Raw genomic sequence first — 19,555 nt, 5'->3', positions numbered from 1 at the left:
ACAGCATATGTCAATGTGTGTGTGTTGGCTACAGTACGTGCCCCAATTAAGTTTCAGGGGTCTCTCCTCTTTCACCATTATTCCATATTTCAAAACTCCTTGCTCTGACTTAAAAATAAAGGATAGATTATAAAGTGGTTTGGCTTCAGTGTGAACCAGTGCTGTGTATAGACATGGACTTGGCAAGCAATAACATCATTCAAAGATGTTCAGGGCAAACTCTTTTTTTAATTTATTAAAACAACAACAACAACAAAACAGGTTAATGTGTTTCTATGTAACATGTTTTATATTTTTTTGTCAGTTAAATTAGTCCCAAGTGACCACTTGTGGGTTTATTGTAATCACAGATGTGTTTATTACAAAGTACTATAACATACCTTATGATTCCAAATTATGCAAATATTTAGTAGGGCTGAAGGATAATTTGCCCAATCAGCATTTTGTTATTATCGATGCAACGATGATGTAGGATCCTGAGAATCAAACAGCTATTATTCAGTGGAAGCTGTATATACTGATAAACCTTCTTCCCCACAGACATTTTGACTTGTCACAGTAAGGAAAGCATTGGTGGAAATAATGATGGATTAGTTCCATTAAGCGTCGTAGTAAGCCATTATAGTGAACCAGCATGAACAAACGCAGGACTTCCCCTAAGTAAAATACAGCCATCATTAACACACTTCGGCTTTCTTTACTTTGACAAGACAAAATGTCTACCATGAAAAAGGTCTATAGCTCTTTCCAGCATGCAGCTTTTTCAAGCCGACTCCTAAATGGCATTACATCCTACATAATTGTCCAAATCAAACCTGGAAATAAATACCAGACTATAAACTGCAGGCGATGTAATGTGAGGACATTTCAGCTCCAGCAGAGATTTCTACTCTGGTGACTGCCTTCGAGGTCCTGTATAAATGATTACCACTGCTCTGGCTGTGTATAAATTCCACAACGCACAAATGTCTCATGTTCATATCAAAGCTATGATTTATTTTGCATTTTATGTTCTAAGGCTGCGTAAATGTTATTTCAGTGGCTGTTCCACACTGGCAAAATTAAGTTTTGTAGAGAAAGCAGTGCTTCTCTGATGTATAAATGATTGGAGATTGTGAGAACAGCAGTGTCAACCTCAAAATCACCGCTATGTGCTTGTGAAAATTGAATATTTTGATTCAAAGTCTTTCTGGATAGACTGTAGTACTGCTGCTATAAACTGCATGTAACTAACACATAGGGCCTAACAACTTGTAAAGTGAGCAATCATGACAACACAGTCTGAAAGGCAATTAAAAAACATCACCATTAAGGAAAAAAAATAACTGAAAAGTTTAGAAGGAGGGTGACGCATCATTAGAGTCACGAAAAGCAACAATATGTCAAAAAGCAGTGAGAATAGATACATTTCAAAACCATGTTTTTCGAACTTAAAGATAACTTGAGTTTCTAGTTTGAAAATATCACGGTTCGCTGCAGGCACTCATAAAATAATTGCTTTACATTCACTCTGCTTTGGTGTCTCCAACATTGCATTGTTTCCATTACAACTGTTAGAGAAACAATGCATTCTCATACTCAGGGAACCCCTGGGTAACTCTTATGATGCTAGTGTTGGAGAGATACGCACGAGGTATTCTTTGGGTTGGTGCCTTGATACACTGTGCACTATGCATCAGATAGCCAGACCATCAATCGAAGACGAAAATGATGTTTGCCTAATGGGTCCTTCATGGCCGTCCATATGTGACGAGCTGGGACTCAGACTCATCTCACTGTAAACTGTGTCACAGCAGTGGCTATGACAAAATGCCATCACTGTAATGGCTTGTGAATGAGAAGGAAAAATGGTGGCTCACCAGCATCACTGCTTGTATGCAAGGAAGTCACTATAAAGTCTTCATTTAACATGGTGGTTATTTAAATATGGGAATCCATCAAACTGCGATATAAGGAATTCTACTACCAACACAGCTCTGATGTGGCAACGAAAAAGAGAAAGACAGGAGTTAATGGAAATAGAGGAGCAGGGTGTTAAATGTAACAGAAAACCTGATGACATTCAAATAATTAAGACCAACACAGACAGATACTTTTACTAATCACACTAAGAAATGCTCTGAATTGCCTGAGCAAGCTTTTGGACAGTAGCATTTATAAAATCATGCAAACGAACACACAAAGTTATGTTGAATTTTACTTTATGACTGTTGGATCCAAATAATAGGTGTTGGAAAATGTAAAACTAAATTTTGGAGAACCCAATCACTTGGGGGTTCTCTGAAATTTGTGCGATGTGCGATTGTGGCTCAAGAGTTGGCAGTTCGTCTTGTAATTGGAAGGTTGCCGGTTCGAGCCCCGGCTCCGACAGTCTTGGTCGTTGTGTCCTTGGGCAAGACACTTCACACGTTGCCTGCTGGTGGTGGTCAGAGGTGGCGCCAGTGTCCGGCAGCCTCGCTTCTGTCAGTGTGCCCCAGGGCAGCTGTGGCTACAATGTAGCTTGGCATCACCAGTGTGTGAATGACTGAATGTAGTAAAGCGCTTTGGGGTCCATAGGGACTAAGTAAAGTTCTATTCAAATACAGGCCATTTACCATTTTTTGGAGCCTGCAGGACAATGACGGCTGGAGCAGCTATTAGTTGGACTGGGGAGTTAGCTGCCGAGTGCATCCTAACTACTCAATGATGCTAAGACTTCTTTCGAAGAGGTGTGAAGTTTATGATAATAAATAGAAGCTTCTCGGTGTAATGGGCTCAACACTGTCAGAGCCAGTTTCACACCTTAAAAAGTGTTTAAGCTGAAATCGTATTAGTTACATATAAAAATGGTTGCAATGAGCATGAAATGTACAAATGAAGCCAAAACTATGAGAAGGTGTCAACACATGAGTGTGGATGTTACACTAATGCATGGCTTCTGCTCAACTTCCTGTGCTGTGATTTAACTTGTTGAGATCAACAGGTGTTTATTATTTACACTGTCGTCTAACGAGCTTGGAAAGAAAAGCGTCTGGACTTCTTTAAGTTGCTTGAAGACGTTTCACCTCTCATCTGAGAAGCTTCTTCAGTTCTAAGGTCAAATGGTCGAGACTGTCAAACTGTATTTACACTGTCAAACTCAAAATTACAAGTAATTACAAGTAACTAGTTATTTAAAACACACACACCTACCTACACACACACACACACACACACACACACACACACACACACACACACACACACACACACACACACACACACACACACACACACACAATGACTGTGATTGTGTTAAAATGGCATTTGACCAAGACAACACAGCACCAAGCTAGCAGGACATATGTGGAGGAGGCTCAGCATCTTTAGATCTCTCCACCTTCAGTCAGCCCTTGTTGACACAAACACATTAAGACACTGAGATCATTATAGTTAACTAAAACTAGATGTGAGGAAGCAAACTAAAAAAAGGACTGTTGAAAAAATAAAATAAAACTAATACATTTGAAAAGATTCTGTGAACTTTGAAAACTACGGTAAAATAAAAACATGAAGAAAGCCGTAGCTTTAGTATCTGTTGGAGATCGTTAAAGATTTGTGTTACAGCTTTCATTACTGATGAGGCATTGATGAGCGTGCTTATTGATACTCTGTATGTCTAAAGGGCTGTGAGTCAAGTGCTTTCAAAAGGATTTGTGCTTTTATTGTAACACCTGTACTGATTTTCCTGACTGTTGCCTCTGACACATGTCTAAATATGACACATGTTTATACAATAATACATTTACCTGAACAAATTCATGTGCTGCAGCAGCAATTATTGTGTTGTTTAGTTGTTTCAATTCTTTCTCTCACCTCCTGATTGCGCAAAATGTTTTATTAAGTTTTGAAAATGTAATTTCACGATGTTTTGTGTTGTTTATGAGCCGAAAAGTCGCATGTTGTAGCTCTGTAGGGGTATGCTCTTGCTGTGCAGCAGTTTGCTCCACAGCAGACCAATAAAGTTGAACTTAAACGCGACACAGCGTGCCCATGTGTGTGCTTGTATGTGTGTTTCGTCTGTGTTGGTGTTGGGTGTGTATGTGTTTGTGAGTAAGTGTTGTTTGTGCTAAGTTCAGCTAAATAAGCAAGAGACGCACAGTCACAGTCACAGCTACACATGGCAGCTTGCCTTCCAGAAGGGGTGTGTGTCCATCACACTCTCCTCTCGGGCAGCCATTGCCAAAAGACGCACAATTTCACAGTGAAACAAATAAGTCCTATTTAGTATTCCTCCGAAAGCGCAGCAGAAACCGAGCATACACTGTACACCTACCTGTCAAGTGATACAGCCTGATTTTGTCAAAATCTCTTTGCACCAATGACTCCAGCATGGAAGAACTACATTAACTGCGATCATGGTGCTCTGTTTTTTTTTTTCTACCAGCAGTTTTTTTCTTTTTGCACTTGAACCCTTTTTAAATAAATATACTGAGACAGTTTTTGCTGCAAATTGTGTAATGTTCCAGCTTAACTCGAATCAAAGTCACAAATGTCAGAGACTGGTGCTGTTATTGGGAGTTCAGCTCGGTGCATCAGCAGCCTTACTGTACACCACACGATGTTTGATCACAGTTTCGACAAAAGCAAGTATAGATTGTCGGGTGTGCAGTAAGTAGGAGTGGGAAAATGTAGCACTGTAAAATGTTCAGATGATTAAGCACTGTAGGTAAGAATTGTTGTCTTCCCCAAAGCTCATTAGCTGAAAAGACATTGTGTCTGCTTTAATTTTTAAAATGTAGAAGGTTAGGGAGCCTTCAGTAGGAAGATACAAAAAGCTGTTTTTTACAGCAACATATAATTCTCCATTTATAGTATTTTCCATTTACCTGCTTTCACAGAGTCATTTACTTGGACACAGTCAGTACTTGTTTCAGCAAAATTGCCACCAGTCTGGAGTCAAGTCGATGCTTTTGTGCCTATCGTCTCTCTTTCTCCTCTCTGTCTCTGTTCTTTAAAAGTATTACTTTCAAACAGCGAACTGTATTTTTGCATTTTTTAAATTCAGGCTCACAGCTTCCATTGACATCCCCAAGTACTATTAAAGATTTATATAAGCCTGTAGCCAAATCAGTGCTTTTCAAGGTAAAAGAGAAGGCTTTCTGCGACAGTTAGTCCGGTTTGAAAAATTCCAAAATAACAACGTACTGTGGGATATAAAAAAGAAAATTACGTTTTTAAAAAAAATCAAAAACTGAATCTGAGTTCAGCGTTGCTACTGTCCACAACAAGGTTGTCTTATTTTGAAGTGCTGCAGTGCTACAGGGTTCTTGCTAAACCAGCGAACATGGTAGAGACTCTAACGTCATCTCCAGGGTCATTCGAAGTTCAGTCAGCTCTTTCTTAAAAATTGAGAAATATACATCAGATTATTGCAGTGAAAGAATTAAATTATAATTAAATTGTTATTTTATTTATTTTAGTGCATTTGCTTATCCACTAAAATAAATGCAATTAAATGAACTTCAAATTGGTGTCCACAACAACTTTTATTCTTTGACAACTTTTATTTTGAAACTACTTTTCAAACAGGACTAGATGTAGACAAAAAAATCACAGGAACTTCTGCTATATTTGCCCTAAAATGAATGTCACAGCTTTTACATAGATAAAAATGATATTATAAGCACAGCAGCAATGAAGCACAGTACTAAAAGACAAAGTACAGTTGATTTTAAATTCTACAGTTTAGACTAAGTTGAAAAGAAGTTAAGTCTGTGAGTCAACCACAGCTCCGACAGAAGAGAATGGGGCACCTCGTACGACTGGCAGATAAAAGATGTGCTACAGACAGACAGACAGATAGAAACGTGTCTATTAAAAACATCCATCATTGCCTAAAGATCTGCTTCATGGTTCGATCTCTCATAGTTTATTCAAAGATGGAGTATTACAGGCACCGAAGGTGGGCTTACATTTGACTTTTACTCTGAATAAATGTGATTAAACGATTTATATCTCTTGCTCTAACTTAGTCCTTGCAGCTCCGTCACCACATTTTTTCTCTTTAATGAGAACAATGTTTTTATAATGATTTTTAAATTACACTTCGGGATAATTAGCAGAATTATTGTCATAAATAAGCGAGATTTCAAAATCACAAAATAGCAGGTACTGTACATTGTAGACATTTCTTTTCTAAAATGTCCAATTTGTATTTCTTTTCTCCTTTTTTCTCTCCTAAAACTAATTGTGCCTTCATCTCCAACACAAAGCAATTAAATGAGGAAGAGGCTGAGGTTGGGAGATAATGGAAATTTATTCCACGCAGTAAATTGAGAATTACAAGTATATGCACTGTGCGAGAACGTGATGAAATAAAAATGGACATCTGCATTTTGGAAGTGAGTGCACAGTCACTTGAAGGCCTGGATCTTACGCTCTAGTGATATACTGCTACTGTCAAGCCAACCCTCTGTTTTAACCTGTTTGAACAACAGAAGACGCAGATCCAGCTCTTCTCCGCAAAAGCACCGTGTTTTCAGTTTAGTCTTTTCAAACCTAGAAGAAAGTATGAAAAGACAAAAGGAAATGCAGCTCAAACATTACTAATCCATCATATGCAGCATATATCCTTGTGCAACACACTCACATACTGCACAAGCACAAGTACATCTGTTTAATGTAAACCCACAAAGAATGCACACGCATGTACACACGTTGGGCAATACATCACTATGCAAACAAAACAAGGATGTCCAGCCATGCATGTGCATTTAAATGAAGTGGCTCTCAGGCATGCACACAAACATACAGATCGCTTAATATAAACTCTGCAACACACACATAAACACAAGCTCGCAATAATACACAGTCGAGTACATAGACACACATCAGCTCATTTCTCTGGGAATGAAGATTGTGGAGGGTGTCACAGATGTCAGCAGTGACTGTCACGCCCCAGGGGATTCTGGGAAACGAGAGCGATAAATGAAAAAGAAAAAAAAAATCGGGGGAGTCTGACTTTTGCAGGGGAGAAGGAGATGTGAGTACAAGCCAAGGAGTAGGAGGTGGAGATGAAGGCGAAGGAGGAACAATCAATTCTCTGACATCTCTAAATGTGCACTTGATGATGCATACCTAAACAGGCCTGAAACGGTCCACAGGGAGAGTGAAAGGGAGTGAAAGAGGTGAAGGAGGAAAAGGTGGGTGTAGGGAAAGTGAGAGACTAGATTAATGAAGAGAAATTGGGAAGGAAGGAGATAAAGGAAGAACTAAGTTGGAGAGATTGTTACATACGTCCATTTGAGCCTTAAATGGCACTTGGTCCTCAAAGGACTCGGATCTAAGTGAAGCGGTCAGCCTTGTAGGTTGTTCTTGGGTCTGCAGAGAATGAAGAGGGGGAGAGGAGTTGCATGCAGATGAGAGGGAGGTGAAGGAGCGGCCAGAGATTGGCCGTGGGACTCGCAAGTGCTCTCACCCTAACCACAGTCCATTTACCGCAAACCCTCAAAAAGCTTTTGGTTACTCTGCATAAAGACTGAGATAAGAAACCTTGCATAAGCCTATTTTTCCTCACGATTATCTTCAGGGCATTTTCTACACTTTAGAAAGAGAAAGGCAATGTAATGATAATAAGTCAACTGAGTTAATTAGAAACATGCATGCAAAATCCGGCCGACTAAGGAAGAATTAATGTGCAATAGTCTTTAAAATGAGATGAGTGAACCTTTGTGTAACAAGTAAAACCTCTGTTGAGTGGATGATGGCTGTAATAATGTACTTTTTTAAGTACCCAATGGAATGTATACCTGCCCTGTGACTTTGGGGTATGAACATGGAACCTATCAGAGTGTCCAGCCAAAAGGACATCACCAGTGGTTTCCTTTGGGTTGAACATTTTTTGAGTGTCCTGATTCTTGATTGGGAAATTTGTTGGGTCATGTCTTGGACTCTGTTTTGTTCAACGGGGTTAATCATGAGCAGAGTCTACAATGTTTAGATCAGAATAAGCATGGCAAAGACTTCATTCCGGCCCACTGGATGGCTTTGGAAAACGTGACAGAGAGCATAAATTTTGGAATTTTAACAGTATTTTTAAAGGTTTTGCAGTTTTTTCTTGCCCATAAAAACCTCCGTAATGGCCATTCACAACACACCAATGTAATTCAGTTATAGATTTTTGTGATTTTGAACATTACTTTTTCCAATCAAAGCTCAGAGGCAGATTTCTTTCATTTACTAGAGCAGCATTTCTTTAGCACATAGAAAAACGTAATGTGGAAATTGCTCTTCTTTGTCTTATATTAAGATAACTCATTAAATGCACAGTGAAACCTTTTACACTGATGGAAATTAAAGTTTCAATGCTCTGGCCCACTTCATGCCATAACATAAAGTGGGCTGTATGTTGCCTGTGATATAAAATGAGTTTGGCATCCCTGGTGTAGGTGATACATATAGCATACAAAGTAACAAGCAGAGCATTGTGCTGTTAAAAGATAACCAATGTTATTCTCCTCATGTGGTTTATTAGTAAAACTGTACTTGTTGCTAAGCTGTTTAAGGCAGGACTGCACTATAATACGATCGACTCATAATTCTGTGTATTTAAAGAATACACAAAATCAGAAAGAAACCAGGGTGGAAAAGACTCACACTAGAATATGTGGAATGACCTGAAAATGACACTGGTGGGGCTATGTTTAAAAACCTTAAGGAGCTAAGAAAGAAAATGTCTTTCCTGCTTCAGAAAATGTGGATTGAGAAAACAGAAAGCCTTCAAAGCTTCCTTCTCTTTGTCCTTTCTATTGTTATTGTACAGTCAACTAGAGGCCACACCGACTTTCATACCGGCCTAACCAAGATCTATGAGATCATCAGCCTGTTTGAGGTTTATGATGGTCTCATTGTCAAATAGGATTGATAGGACATGGTCTGGATAAAGTAAGGGTGTCTGCCGCACAAATAGCTGATAGTACCTCTTTTCTTTTTACAAACATGGTGAATAGCAGCATTATATTTCAATCAAAGCACCACTGATAATGTTCAAATGCCAGCAATAATCCTGCATTAGGAGGTAAAAAGAAAAACTGGATGTGGACATCTAAAACAAAAGCCTAAACAACTTCTGAATCTGGATGAGATGATGGTGTCTTTACTCTCTTTGCTGTCCAGATGCCTCCACAGGAATGCGAGATAAGAAGGAGGGTGTGAGCCAAGGCTTTGTTCAGGACAAATCCAAATAATCGAGCTCTGGCAGCATAGGGAAGGGAAGATAGGGACTTGAAAGGGAGCTTGGCTTTGCTGGTCGACACTGTGAGCCACTGCAGGGTCACAAAACTTTAAGTTTAGTCTCTGAGACATGCCCTTTTTTGTCAGTGTGTTTACAGTTTTATATGTTGTTCTTATGTCTGACTTGTAACATTTCTTTGATACTTCCTACATGGTAGAAGCTTTAATTAGAGAACGTGAACTATGAAGCTAATTACTGTTGCGTCATGCTACTGTCAGCACTGCATTTTTTTATATGGTTAGGCACATCGTGTGTCAGGGTTAATTACCCTTGAAGTTCTTCAAATTGGACGAGACTTGTCCTTTGATCCTTTTAGGGTCAGGTGTCCCGTGATTGAGAATAATATTGTGAATATTATGTCAGGAGAGGTTTTCATCTTTAGAGAAAGTGAGTACACTCCTTCATACCTTCAAACCTCTAACATTAGAATCAACGGTCAGATTAGATGACAGTGATTAGAAACTCCTTAGGGAGTGACTTAATCCTGCTGAGAACTAGGATTTGGTGTTCTCTTTGCCATCAAAGTGAGTAGCGTCACCAGACCAAGACTTAAAGAACTCTTAAGGCTTTCAAAAGAAAAGATTGTGGATGACTTTGAGTCTGGCAAGGGATGTAAGAAATCAAATAATTCGATGCAATTCATTCTCTAGATAAAATAATCCCACTGGTAGCCAGTGAACATATTGAATGTTCCAGATAAAGTTGTTTGGTCAAAGTAACATTAGACACTGGTGCAGGTAAAAATCATTATTCAGTTTGTCAGGAATGAAACTCAGTACTAAATGCAAAGTACGATTGAACATTATGATTTCGATTTCAATTGAAATGTTGCATTTGGATTTCAAATGGAGAGTGCATGCAAAAAAAGACCCTCAAATATTTTTCAGCTGAAGAAATTTCAGAGTATTCCAAAATTTCAGCTGCTGTCAGAGACTGCTAAGCAACGATGCAAGATGTGTAAAGGAGGTTATTTTTACTGATGACAGTATTAGCTTTAGGAGAAATGGGTGCACTTACATTTTCCACAGTTGAATATTGTATCAGTTGATATTTTTGTTGACTAAATGTTTTAAAAGAACAAAGTTTCCTTGAGCATCAAGCACACCCTGTCTGTATCTGTAGGCGCCTTTTCAAAGAGGATTAAATATTTGCTTCTCCTAATCAAGGCAGAGCTGCTGGTTAATCCTACAGGGATGAAAACCTGGATGGGGCAACAGAACAAGACAATCTCAATCAAACTTAATACTGTTCTTTTTTTTCTTTAAATAAACTTATACTTATTGCTTTTTATTTACCATATTTCCCATGAACTTTTCTGTCTTCTTACCCCATGTTGTCCTGCTTCCTCAGACTTAGCATGGGTTTTAACTTTTTAATGTTTTACAGTGAAAAAAGAAAGTATGATGAAGGACCTTAACTATTTTCCTCCGGGTGTCTGGGGTGGAAAGGGAAAGCTGTGACTCTGTCTTCTCTGCAGAAAGGCAGCGCTCCATGTCTGGGCTCCTGCCGGGGACTCTGAAATATTCATGGTATAAATATTGCAAGGCTATACGCCTAATAAAAGCACTGGTCTTTATTAACGAGGTGACTGAGGGATCCATTGATCAAGCTTTCTGTTTTATGTCATGAAGACTTTCTCCTCTGCCACTTCTTTCTTTGTCTCCCATCGCCTCACTCTGTACTGCTCTTTCTCCATCTTACATTGACTCCTTCTCTTATACACATACTTAGTGGCTCTCAGGCAAGCTTTCAGTCTCAGGACACAGCATACTCGCTGCTTTGCAAGTCACATGTTTATTACCAGATGACACTTTATCTTTGTCTCTCTCTCTCTCTTGCCATCATTTCATGTTTCTATTACTCCTCTGGCAGTGAGAGCAGCGCTAGTCTGGGTTTTAATGGCAGCCCAATTAGTCAGCCTGTCTGAAAGAGAGCTGGCACTTTTTGATTTAGCTAAATGGTCGACACGTCGGCCTAAATGAGAAGCCCTTAACATCAGAGTTCAGTGACAGAGAAGCGAGACACATTGGATGATGATAAGTTTGCTGCTCAGGATGTCTGTAACCTCATTTCATTGCTGTAACGGTGACTTGCAAGTAAGTTGAACTATGAACTTTTACTTTGTGAATGTGACAAGCAAGACGTGTCCTACAAACTGTGGTACAGGACTCAGACGGTCCCTTTTTTTTTAGACTGAGCGCATATTTTACTTTTTGCCTTTTCGAATAGACTCAAATTTTATATAAAAATGCATGCACTTTACATTTGACTCACCTGGGTCAGATAAAGCTGAAGAGTAAAAGAGCACACTGAGTTAATTTTAACAGTTTCTATAATCACAGTTTTTAAAAAGGTCAACGTACAAATGTTATGGTAACGGGGATGGATTTATATTGCCACTTTCAACCTTAGCTTGGTCATAAACAGCTCTTTACTATGTGTTTTGCATCCGCAACACACACATAAACACACACGCGCACCCTTTGGGTCACTTTTGCTACGCGGAGAAACAGCTCACCCTGCCATTAGTGTAAAACCCACTCCACCCAAACGGCAATCAAAAGAAATGATCAGTCACTAGCAGTGGGTTTTACAGCAAGGAGAGAACAAAGGCAAAGTGAAAGTACAGATCTGCTGTCTTACCTGTAGCTGCTCAATCTCTTTGACTGCACTTTGCCATTTTTGCTTTAGCATTCCCACAATATGATATTTAAGAAAAAACATATACTTACAGGAAAGTCCCAATGAATGCTTTTAAGAGTGGTGGGAATTAACTAACTGAGACTGTTTTGATGCACTTGTACCTTACTGAAGTAGTCCATGTTTAAATACTTCTATTATACTTCCCAGATTAAAACTTGACATTATTTGATGTCAAGTGCAACTTGTACACAAAAACATAAAAAATACAGTGTTACTTGAATAAATCTGTAGTTTTGATTGAATAGATGTTTAATGTACAGGTGTACTTAAGCACATTTATATAAAATTCAGCGTTGTTGGCTGGCAAAACCTTGGCATGTAGTAGTAAAAATCTGCATCATGTTAATTATCATGTTTCACAGTACAAGGCCACATTTCACATAGAACCTCTTTAAATTTTGTTTCAGATCCCTTCCTTTGAAATTGTGAAATATGTCATTGGCCTTGACGTTGTCCTGAAAAATAAACTGCCACAGGGCCACAATGCACTCAACAACACATCATTTGGTATTATTTGCTAGTGAGTAAGACATTTCAGACGTTCTCTAGGAATCAAATAATAGCAAACTGCTTTCAAACCCTATTGTCTCATATTTGAGACATTTTGAAAGGATTTGAAAAAAAAAAAAAGCAGTAAATGCACATGAAATGCACAGAACACTCATAATTTTCTGCAAGCTAAGTGTGGTGAATAGTAACGAAAATAAAAGAATTATTTCTGCTAGAGCACAAAAGAGCACAATATTACCTCTGAGGCACAGGGTGTACTTACAACATGCTGAGGATAGGAAGCTATTAATCATATCCTGTTGAGGAGTGAATTTAGACAGACCCTGATCTTATATATATTTCAATAAGAAGAGCTCATTTGGAAAATATTGAACACGATTTATTGAGATAGAAAATTCAATAGTGTTATCCGGTGATTAGACTCCAGCAACCCATCGTAACAGAATGGAATCCCAGCAGAGATAGCAGCTAGGACAGGACCCCCCCAGAGTCTACCCACCGGTGGTTGTGAAGCTAAAGGTGTAGGCTTGAATGGGCCTGAGTGACAAGGGTAAGGTGTAGATGGGGAGGAGGCTGGCTGCATGAATGAATGAGTGTGAAAGACGGAGTGACAGAGGAGCAATAAAATATAAAGTACCGAACAGAGGCTGATTAGCTCGCAGAGGGCGGGACACAAAATGATTGGACTAGAGTAATGATGTCATTATATTGAGTTTGACAGCATGGGAACATGGAAGTAACATAAGGAATAGACTAGTAGGAAGCAGGCGGATCAGTTATTTCTCATATTCCTTATTGAACTTAAGCATAAGATTAATTTATATCATTTATCTTTGATTTTAATTAATACAACTGTGTACATTAAGTTTTTTTTAATCATACACTGCTCAAAACAATTGAAGGAACACTTTTTAATCAGACTACAGCATCAAGTCAATTAAACTTGTGGGATATTGATGTGGTCGGTTAAGTAGCAGAGGGGGTTGCTAATCAGTTTCAGCTGCTTTGGTGTTAATGGAAATAACAACTTATTTTCTCTTATTTTCATAACGGTGAAAATAAGAGGGGCAACAGTGAGGAATGGTTTTACAGATGGAGGCCACTGACATTTTTCCCTTCTCATCTTTTCTGTCAGTTTTTTCACTAGTTTTGTATTTCACTAATGTCAGTGTCACTACTGGTAGTGTGATGTCATACCTGGACCCTACAGAGGTTGCACAGGGAGTCCAGATCAATATGTGCTATTGCCAGATAGTTTGCCATGTGTACCAGCAAGCAGGAACCTGATGAGCACTAGCAGAGCTCTAAAATGACCTCCAGCAGGCCACTGGTGTAAATGACCAAACAATCAGAAACAGATTTCGTGAGAGTGGCCTGAGGGCTCCGTGTCATCTAGTCACCAGAATTGGCAGGTCCACCACTGGTGCCCTGTGTTTTTTATAGTTGAGATGTAAGGTTCAAATGACAGATGAAATGCTTGGACCCATTGTCAGACCCTACAGTGGTGCAGTGGGTCTGGGTTTCCTTCTGGCCTCACGTGACGAGAGTGTGCAGGCAGTTCATTGAGGATGAAGGACTTGGTACCAACGACTGGTCCTCATGCCTCCCTGAGGTAAATCCAGCAGAGCACCTCTGGGACATTATGTTTTGGTCTGTTGCACCTCAAACTGTTGAGGTGCAACAGGAACTCAGTAAACCCCCAGGTCCAGATCTAGGAGGCCATCCTACTTTTCTTCCTCTCAGCTGTTCCTAGGACTGCCCTCTTCTGGATACAGATCTGTGATGTTATGCCTGGAATTTGCTGGAGCCACTCTTCCAGTTTAAGCATTATAGCTTTTAATACTCCCGTTACCACTGAGACCACTTCAGACTTTATCTTCCACATCTACTCCAGTTGTTTCTTCTGCCCTCGGTAATTCTCTATTTTCTCATGTTCCTTCCTCCATGATGTTGCTGTCCACTCGGATTGCCACATCCACTGGGATTTGCACTGATGATCATTTATTCCCACCGTCCTTCTTTTGGTTGCTCATAGAGATTTGGGGTGCTGGTCTTCAGCTGGCGACCTCTGTGCATTGTAAGAAGCTTTCATGTCTTGAAATCATCAGAACCTATCAGCTTATTATTCCACCTTGGTATACACTGTTCTATGAAACAGTAGGTCTGAAATTTGAATCCCTGCCAGGGCATACATCCAGCAAGGGTCCCCAGGTTAGGTCCCCCCATGCTCCTCAACCCTACCTCAGAACATGAGCAAGACATACATCACTAAATCCATACCAGCTCGGACGTCGCCAGGCTTAACATGTTCAATGTCAGGTGTTGAGGATACAGGAACACTGGACAAGGTGTACATGGACAAGAACTGATAATATATAATGCTACTATGCCAGCTGACCCAGCGAGAGGGATTATATGCAATGCATACAACAACACATATTTTTAAAATTTATTCACTGTGCCTTTCATTGGCAATTGTTTTCAGATGCCAGACTCAAGAATCACACCTGTCTGCAGTAGTCTTTAAAAAACTGTTCTCTGACTCGAGACTGTCATTAGAGATCTCTCTGAGTTTTGAAAATGTGAACTGCACAAAAAAAGACTGCATGAAGATCTTCTCTTTTGAAACAATGCATGATAAATATTTCTTTAAAAAGCTGTACATTGACATCCAGACCTTGCCTTTTTATGCTATGGTGGTGCTATGCTATCTTTTAGAATATCACCTGCAAAAAAGGTTTTCATTAATGTGCATGTTTTTCTTTTCTTCCAAAAAGTACGCAAGGTCAATGTTACCCTTTTATGCCAAGAAAATTATATTAATATTGCTACACAACCCATGAGAGCTGTCCACATCAGTCTCAGCTGATCATAAATTTTGAAAATAGTAGGCAGGTCTTTCAGTATTTATCTTCCACAAATGTTTCACATTGCAACAATGATGCATACTAAGCAATATGCAAATATTTTGGTCTGTCTTTTGATTCTTATGACAAAAGGGAAGATTTCAGGAATTGCCTTTGATGGGAAAACAAGTTTGTTGTTGTTGTTGTTGTTGTTTTTTTAAAGAATTCACAAATAGAGACTTCATTGGCCAGTCAATCAATCATATTACATATTTTGAAAACCAAACAGCTGCCACAAGTGCAATCAGAGCTGACACCACATGTCAGCCAACGTATGAAAGATGTGAATTTAAAATAAAATTGGTGAAACGGACAAAATTCACTTTCAGAATAGGAAGCATCCAAGAAAACTCCAAAGACAGACAACACCATGCAAGGCTTTCATCAGCTTTGCAGAGGCAAATACAAAGAAAGAGAGAAACTGCGCAGCGCATCCTCTCACCTGTGAAGCGGGGAGGAGGCCTTGTGATTGCAGTATGCATGGCTGCCTCTGGACTTGGCTCACTGCTTTCTATGATGTTACTGATAATGGCAGCCAAATTACCTCTGAAGCACACAGAAAGATCTTGTCTGCACTGTCACGTATAATTAGGGAGTCCACTAGGAAGAAAAGATGGGAAATGTGGGCCAAGTCAATTCTGATCATTTAAACATAGTCGAATCCTATGTTTCTATGAGGGCTCTGTTTCTGACAAATGCTCAGTTAAATTAAAAAATGTTTCACAGTTAGCTGGCATTACAGGAGAGTTTCAGCTGAATTTGTTAAAAAATGAATTAAAATCTTTATTCTTATGGCAGCTGAGATGTCAACATGTCAGCTAACATTTTCTGAATTACCTTGACATGTGCTTTCTTGTCCACTTGATTTAGGTCAGACAACTTGGGAAAACTTTTTCTTTTCTTCTTTTTTTATTGATTTGAAAACTTTGTCTGTAATTGGAGTAACACTAAAACATGGCAGCTTCAGTTATTTTAGTGTCTGAAGAAGTGATTAACACATTAAAGGCATAGAAATCCACTGGCAAAAGAGCCAGCTGCTTAAATCAATTGCTGCTATTTCAGAGGTTTACCTATAGAAGAACACTGCATTTGCGTGGTTAGTCAAAAATCTCAGTGGAAGAACTTTAAACATAATTGTATCTGATCTGGATGCTGTTGTGGTCAAAAGTTTACACACATATACACCCATCATGGGAATGAGAATCTTGGTAATTTTGTATTTCTTTGAAATTCCAGGGTGGAATAATTATACATTATACATCTTTAATGACTTTTTAAAAAAAACATGGTGCACAAGGTTGAATTTATTACAGAGTGTACATACACCCCCATTAATATCTGGTTAAATATCCCTTAGCAAGTTGTACATCAACCAGACATCTTTAGTAGTATGAACAAGCTTCTGGCATATTTCTAGCTATTGGGATTGATACAAATTTTGCGACTCAGATTCCATCACCAATATCACTTATCGATTCGATTCTGTATTGATTCTCTCCACAAGCTTAATGGGACATTTCTAAACAATTTCATGTTTTATATGCCCAGTTGTTACCCTCACATATTAGGGTGGACTTGGTTAGGATCATCCCAAAGACTGGATAAAGCATGCCAACATTAAAGCCAGACCTCACCCCTATTGCAAATTTGTACACTATGTTTAAAAGCGAGGTTCCTGCCAGGAAACCAACCAATTACAATTAATTCTGCCAAGAGGAGCAGTCAAATATCCAACCTGAAGTATGCCAGAAGGTGCAACTTGCTAAGGGACAGTTAACCAAAATTATCGGTGGCGTAATTAAAGATGTGTGCTGTGCAATCCTTCCACCCTGGAAAAAGAACAGCTAAAAGAAGTCATTAAAAAGACCACGACCATTCCTATGATGAGTGTATGTAAACTTTTCACCTAAGCTGTATATATGCTTATATATATATATATATAAACTAGACAAAGAAGAGTTTAAAACACAGCTAAATTTTTTCCTATGTTTCCCCCAAAGGAATCGTGGTTAGCTTAGTAACACATAATTGTGCTTGTTACCAAGAAGTTTTTTGTTTTTTTTTACTGACCTTTGAGGTTGCATTTTTCATTTGTACTTCTCTTTAAAAGTAAAAACTGACCTAGCAAGGCACATTTTACAGAGATAGCCATGAAACTGTCTGAGATGCTGACAGTGCAAATGTATCACATTACTACGGAGCCCCTCTGATGACATGGTCCAAAAAATAAATAAATTGTGGCCACAAAATACTACTGCCCTCGAAATAGTATAACGTGCCCACGAAATACTTATTTGTGGCAACGAAATAGATAACGTGCGCACATCATATTGATACAATTCCTGGACACCTGCGTAGAGACATAAGCATAAGAGTAGGCTAAACCTATACACCATGGACAGAGACAGTATGATTGAGTTTTATTTTAGGCTGGGAATGAGCTACAAATGCATTTTGAAAAGCCTGGCAATGCAAGGAACCATTATTACGGAGAGACATTTAAACAGGATATTAAGATAAGATAAGATAAGATAAGATAACCTTTATAAGTCCTACACGTGGGAAATTTGTTTTGTCACAGCAGGAAGTGGACAGTGCAAAAGTTACATAGCAATTATTATTATTGAGAGCCCAGTTGCTTTACAGACGTAAGTACGACCCGGACGCCGGGATAGATTTTATTGTCAACCAACTGCAAGGGCCTGGGAAAGATCACGGTTATCGGTCAAGTGTTTCGTGCCCACAAATTAGCATTTTGTGCGCACGTTATACCTATTTCGTGCCCTCGAAATAGTATTTCGTGGGCACAAACAAGTATTTCGTGGGCACGTTATACCCATTTCGTGGCCACGAAGTAGTATTTTGTGGCCACAATTTATTTATTTTTTGGACCATGTCATCAGAGGGGCTCCGTACATTGCTGATCAAGCTAAGTTGACATCGTAAATGGACTGGTTATTATATAGTGCTTTTCTACTCTATCTGAGCAGTCTACACAACATGTATATTCACCCATTAACACTAGCACATCCTATCTAACATTCACATTCTGATGGATGCTTCAGAGAGCAACATGGGGTTAATGCAGGGGTGGGCAATCTCAGTCCACGAGGGCCGGTGTCCCTGCAGATTTTAGATGTGTCCTCGAACCAACACAGCTGATTTAAATGGCTAAATTAGCTCCTCAACATGTCCTGAAGTTCTCCAAAGGCCTGGTAACGAACTAATCATGTGATTCAGGTGTGTTGACCCAAGGTGAGATCTAAAACCTGCAGGGACACCGGGCCTCGTGGACTGAGATTGCCCACCCCTGGGTTAGTGTCTTGCCCACGGATATTTGGCATGCAGACTGGGATCAAACCACCAAACTTCCGGTTAGTGGGTGCCCTGCTCTACAAGACACCCCAAAAAGCTTTTCCTTCGAGCCGGATTTGAACCAGCGACCTAAGGATTCCTGTGCTTTCCCCTACAGTCCTCCGCTCTACCAACTGAGCTATCGAAGGTTACATACTAGCAAGTTTGCTAACGTAGCATCTCCAGAGACATATTTCTCCTTTTCAATATGCTTTAAATTAACCAAACTGTTTAAACCGGGAACTACTTTTACTAACTTGCAGCACAGGTGAATAATAGCTTGTTCATCAGTTAAACCAGTTTCCCATCAGTAGTCAATACACCTCTTAGCTTCTAGCCTCTCCTCTTGGTGTGCTGCTATATGATAAATTGATCCTGTCTTCATGTCAGAGATATTATAAGTAACTGATAAGTTACTGCTGTTGTGCCACATTTTGAAATGCGCAGTACTCTCTTGGTAAACTTCGATGAAAGAACTGCTGATATGATCCTCCAGGTAAGGAATTAACCTACTACTGGAAAGACTTGTTAGTCTGATTTGTTCCAGACTCTTTCTTTATCACAGTAAATGTCAAACTGCATATTTCAAACTGCAATAGATGTGAAGTTGTAGAGCAAAATTAATGAGAGAAAACTCAAAATACGCATGAAAGGTATTTGGTCATTTTGGACGCAGTTCAAGCGACACAACTGATCAAATAACTATCAAATAACAGCTTTGACATGGAGGAAAAAATGTAAAAAAGTATGTTTTGTGTTTGCAAATAAACCTGGATTTTAATAAAAGGAAAACAGAATATCCACCAGCTCAGGGCTTCTGAACCTGAGG

General features: G+C 39.2%; 1 non-coding gene across 1 annotated transcript; it reads right to left on the bottom strand.

Annotated features, from left to right (window-relative positions):
* Window positions 1–18,788: 18,788 nt before the first annotated feature.
* trnay-gua (transfer RNA tyrosine (anticodon GUA)) lies at window positions 18,789–18,875 on the bottom strand. The gene is given in 2 exon segments: window positions 18,789–18,824; window positions 18,839–18,875. It is a non-coding gene; the product is annotated as a tRNA-Tyr (tRNA).
* Between the last annotated feature and the right edge of the window lie 680 nt (window positions 18,876–19,555).

This window comes from Pelmatolapia mariae, linkage group LG12, assembly GCF_036321145.2.
Source record: "Pelmatolapia mariae isolate MD_Pm_ZW linkage group LG12, Pm_UMD_F_2, whole genome shotgun sequence".
NCBI classification, from domain to species: domain Eukaryota; kingdom Metazoa; phylum Chordata; class Actinopteri; order Cichliformes; family Cichlidae; genus Pelmatolapia; species Pelmatolapia mariae.
Note: the sequence above shows the minus strand (reverse complement) of the source record. Positions and strands in the feature narration are given on the sequence as shown.